Source organism: Corylus avellana, chromosome ca7 (assembly GCF_901000735.1).
Source record: "Corylus avellana chromosome ca7, CavTom2PMs-1.0".
Classification (NCBI taxonomy): Eukaryota; Viridiplantae; Streptophyta; class Magnoliopsida; order Fagales; family Betulaceae; genus Corylus; species Corylus avellana.
The window spans coordinates 15,689,463-15,695,398 of record NC_081547.1 but is presented as its reverse complement, the minus strand read 5'-3'; positions in this window follow the sequence as shown (position 1 = coordinate 15,695,398).

Sequence of the window (5,936 nt, the reverse complement as noted above, 5' to 3'; positions counted from 1 at the left end):
TGGGATCATCCTTGAAGTCCTTCTTATAAGTACGAACAAGATACTCAACATCGCATCTGGAGTTTTCGTACTGATTACCACAAATATGAACTGGGTAGTAAGTCTTAATTTGAAAACAAGTCTTGGTAGCATCAGTAGAGGCATGAATCCTCCATGAGCAATGCTCTGCTTTATAGACTGCACTGACCCTACTCATGTCATTGTGCTTGTAGTTGTAATCAAACCCATTATGCATAGCATGCGTCTTTAATGCCATCTTGAAGGAATATGAATCTGCAAATTGATCCCCAAATTCAAACGTCACTGGAATCTTCAAGTCATGTTTTAGATTAAACTGTCTATACTGTTTCCTTTTTTTTTTCCAACCTCGCCAGCATCACTGTCTTGCAAACTTACAAGACCATCACTTTCATCATTAGATTCCTCATCCACAAAATTGGCTCCTTTATCACCTATGTTAATGTCAACTTTTTCCCACCATTTGGACGTCCCATCCTTCTCTTTATTGACCTCAGCAGCATCATAGAAAAGGTCCTCATCCTCGCCATCAGTTGCTTCGAAGTCAGTCAACAACTCCTTGATAACTTCATCAATATCCTCTTCCACTTTCTTCTTCCGTGGCCTACCACCACGTCCTTTTTTTTTTGTACCAGTTTCGGGCATGGTGTCTGCACCAACATTCGGATTGTCTTCCTCGTCCTGCAAAACCGGTTGAGCAACCCGTCTCCTTCTTCTTCTGCGTACTGAAAAAATATATACAAAAATTAAAATAAAAAACCAAAAACAAAAGAATCAACTAATAAAAAACCATAAATAATCGTGACAACATAAAGTTAGTTGATGGTGAATATTATTTCTAAAAAAATAAATAAAATAAAATAAAATAAGAATCCAACTCAATTTCAATTTGTATGTACCTCCTCGGCTGGTGGTCGGTTCCCCGCTTGGTTTCTTGGATGGCGTAATAGAACGGGCAGCCTTAGTTTTAACTCGTGGGCTTTTGAAATGTCTTGATTGAGAATTTCCACCTTCTCCACCTTGTCCTTGTACATCTCCATCTTGGCGTGCAGCATTAGGTATGTCCTCCATCCCTAAAAGAAACAATCAAATTTGTTGTTAGTCATTCGGGAAGGGAAGGCTAAGTGTTGTCATGATATATTATTTGAAAAACAATTAAGTTAACAAATAAGAAATAAGTATACTACCTTCAGCCCTAGGTATTTCATCCACCCCGTCACCTTCTCCATCTCCATCATGAAGGGGAGGCCTAGGTATCTCACCCACCCCGCCACCACCTTCTGCATCTACATCATGACGGGGAGTCGTAGGTATCTCACCCACCCCACCACCACCTTCTCCATCTCCATCATGCCGAGAAGTACTAGGTATCTCACCCACCCCGCCACCACCTTCTCCATGTTGTCTTTCAACAGCTTCAAGAAATAAATGCTCCTCTACCATTATAGCACTGTCCACCATATGCTCAACATATAAATGAACATCTTGTGATCTGTACTCAACCATAATATTTACAAAATCTACAACGTCTGCATCACTATTTAAAGATATCACTTGAGTATGTGGACTATCACCGACATTATACCAACATCTAAAGTCGCTCATGTATCCTAAGTCACGAACCAACTCTTTCACTTCCCACATACTGAAATAGTCAACATCATAGGCTTTCACTTCATGGACGTCGCCACCAATGTATTTAAATGGGGTATGGGTCATTGTCCCACCGTGGTGCATGATTATATTGACAGCCATATCTGTAAACATATAAAAAAGTGTAAGAAAAGTATAAAAGAGTGTAAGAAAAAATGTTTGTCCATACAAGAAAACACAAAAACAATAATATCTATCTATTGCATGAAATAGATTACGTGCATGTTTTGGACTCAAGATGCCCAACTTAAGCTGATTTTGGATGTTAGGTTGACATAGTTGACAACCATTCATTTGGGAAAAAAGGACAAAACATAATAGTAATAATAAACATATACTTTTGCACATGCATGTTATAGGTGCAAAGTGCACTTTTCGCCCATTGTTATATGTGGAAAGATCAACAAATGCATACAATACACTAATAAATATGTCCAATGAAATTATTACACAAAAATTACATTTCCAAAAGAGAGTATGTTTATAGTCAAAACATTCTATGGATCTTTGTATAGACATTACACAAGCATCAACCCAAGTCGTTCATTTGGGATAGATTTAGTATTTTGGATTATGGGGATCTCATTTTGTGTTGAGATGGATACATTTAACTAACACCAAATGGGGATCTCATTTTGTGTTTATTATACACTGGTATTATATAGGGAAAGCCACACTCAAATTAAAATAACAGATAAATTAAACACCAAATTTGACTTCTCCAAATTCAGAACATCCATACCCTTCTAGAATGAGCACGGTGAGTTGTATATTGAGCAAGTTGAGTTGTACATTAAATGGAAGGAAATTAAGCCCCACAAAAAAAAAATTGATAGAATCCCTTCTGCCTAACACGACAAAATCCCCCTTGACCAAACTTGCCAGTGCACACGAAAAAACAACAGTCTCATTCCAGGACCACAACCAAGGTGGACCACACCCACTGCCAATCAACAATAATATTGGCTCAAAAGTGCAATATTCGACAAATGTTGGACAAAAAACAGGTTGGGGATGGGGACAGATGTTCGACAAAAAACAAGTTGGGGATGGGGTTTCGACCAAAAGCTTCCAACACAACAAAAAAATTCAAAAAACAACTATTAAAGGCTTCCATTTCAGTCAATCAACAAAACCCACAAAGAAATTTCGGAAAATACCTTCGTCGAAACCAGATTTTTCCGATTCAAAATATTGTGATTTGACGGAAACCTAGCCGGAAAAGTGACAACGGAATGAGTGATTTAACCGGTGGGTACTGTCGTCGGTGGGTTCTGTCGCCGGCGGGGTCTGCGTCGGTGGGTTGCCGCTTGAGGTGTATCGGGTGGTTTGTTTTTTTGACCATATGAAACTTGAGGGTTTCAAAAAAGAAGCCCTCAAGTTTAAGCCAAACTCACCGTTTTGGATGGTCTAAAACTGTGAGTTTTATATCCTACGTGTCCAATATGAACACGTAGGATACAAAAATTCGACTGAGGTGGACTTAAGTGAAACGGTTCGTTTAACTCAAATAACGGCAGTTACCAAAAATTGACGGTAGGGAGTTTTCTAGTAGTTTCGAGTGACCTAGGGACTAAATTTTCGAAAAAAAATACCCAGGGAGTTTTTAATAAAAGCGCGTTGACCTAAGGATTTTATATATGATTTCCCTTTTTAAAATTGTAAAAATGTTTGCTAAAATATGTTAAAAATAATTTTTTTTATCTAATATTTGTTATACAAAATTATGATTTTGATTTAAATTCGTGTTTTTGTAAATCAACACCCCATAACCTGCTCATAGAAATCATAGTTTTTTTTTTCTTATTTTAAATCAAGTGTTTTTTAAATCACAATGTTAAACACCATTTGAGATAATTTTAAAAACATAAATTATTATTACAAAATTGCAATCCTAAACACATCGCGGCTCAGCGTATGGGTGTCCAAATAGTCCGGTTAACCGAACCTGGTTGAAAAGAATCAAATTTGGTTGGATTGTGTCAGTTTGTTCAGGGATTGGTTTATAATTTAAATTTAAAATATATATATTTCAAAGTTGTTCGTTCATTTTAATTTAGTTTTTGAGTTTGATATTTTTAGGTTTTGTTCAACCTTGAAATAAGTTCCTTTATGAACTTACGATGAAATTTAATAGCTTCGTTTGCTATTACTTTTCAAGAGTATCTTTTTCTTTATTATAAAAATATATATTTTGATGTGATGTTGTTATACCTCGAAAAATAAAATTTATTTTTAAAAATATAAATCATTTTTAAATGCACATAGTTTTTGAGACAAATATATTTTATGTGAAATTAGGGCTCTTTAAAAAAAAAAAAAAAGGGAAGATCAATCCTCCCTCTTAGGATTGATCTTGGTTTGTCCAAGATCGATCCCAACCCAGCAGGATTAATCATTCACTTTTTTATGATCAATTCTCATGTGTAAGAAATTCGTTTTTAAGCACCTAAAACCCTAGAAATTCGTATTTAAGCCTCCTTAAACGTCTTACAACTTATATGTATGTAAAACCTTACCCCCAAAGCATTAGGACAAAGCCGTTGAGTGAAGCTTGAAACTTATGTTCCATGACGATTTTTAAGATTTTGATGATATTCTTCTTTAGTTTTCTCAAGGTAAAACCTTTAACCACAATGTTTATTCCATATTTATTTTCTAAACCTATAATTCTTGAGTTCTTGTGCTATATATGATGTAATCACACTATTTAATTATTATGATTATGTTTTTATAATAAGATAGATTGTTTTAAATAAAATACGTGTCTTAAACAATGATTTTAAACAAAGTATGGTTTATATTTTATGTTCACTATTTTTTTGTGTTCTAAAATAAATGTTGTTATTTTATGTTACGTGATATATGCCAAATATTGTATCTTTGGACAATTTAATTTACTTTTATTATTCCTTTAGCTGTGTTATTATTTGATATTTTGTGTTAGTTTTGTGTCTTTAGTGTTTTGTAGGTTGCTATAGGAAAACTGTGGGATTTATATGAAAATTGCACACTTTAGAGAAGTAGCCAACAGACCTGTGAGGTTGTGATCGAGCGCAAGATGCTACGATCGAGCGCACTGTGATCAAGTGCATACATGCACAATCCAAAGTTTATCGCGCGCGCATGTGTACACTGCATAGGAGAATTGATGCTCGAGTGCGCTTGGGCATACTAAGTGTGCAATCGAGCACACCTGTCCGATATGGCAGCAGTTTTATCCGAATTCAACTTGTAAAACCCTAGTTTTAGGTCTATAAATAGATAGTTATCAGATTAGTTTAGGGAGGCTGCGAATTTCGAGATTTCAGAGGAGAAATAAGAGAGTTTTAGGGTTTCCTAACTTTTGGATCTCAACTTGTGATTCCATGTTTGTAAGTACTCAATTTTCCATTACGAATTCAATTAATCTTGTTTTGTCTTTTAATAATATGAGAGGTTAAACCTTCAACTAAGGTTGAAGATGAAGCCTCACATATGATTAATACATCATTCCATGTATGTAATATTTTCCAATTTAATAATTTAATTGCCCTATGGTTTTACTTTAACACAATTGGATTGAATAATTCTTGGATATCTTTTGTGATTCAATGATACACTTAATGATTTAAGATTATTCAATACAATTGATTTCTTGGTTTTCTTTGTTAAAAATTGGATTTCCCTTGTGATTTATACTTTGGATACAATTGATATTTTGATGAAAGTTGAATATTTTCTTGTGATTTACGGATACAGTTAATGATTTAATTATTTATTTGATTTCTTTTGTGATTTAGGTTATGTATGGATATATGAGATGTTTTGATTAATTCTTTGATGCAATAGTAAAACAAATCCAAAATTTATATGTGAGAACTATGGAAAATATTATAGATCATGGAATTATGTTGCTATGAATTTGTAAATGCGGATTCTAAAACCCTAGTGTTTCGTCATTGGATTACATTCAAATTAAATTGCTTATGCTTTTGATTTTTCATTCAAACAATAATTTTTCAAAATTTGGAACTAGGTTAGCGTTCAATTAATTTAGATTTAAAATTGCTTTCAAGAATACAATTCCTTGTGGGATCGACCTCTTACTTGCAATCCATTAACTACAATCGATTCGTGCACTTGCGAGTTAAATAAATTTGCACAACATTACGTATATATGTCTTAACATATTCAAACAATGTTTTAAACCAACACAAATACACACATTTAATATTTTATGGTTGGTTTAAGGTAATCAAGGTAAACTTTTGATAATCTCATTT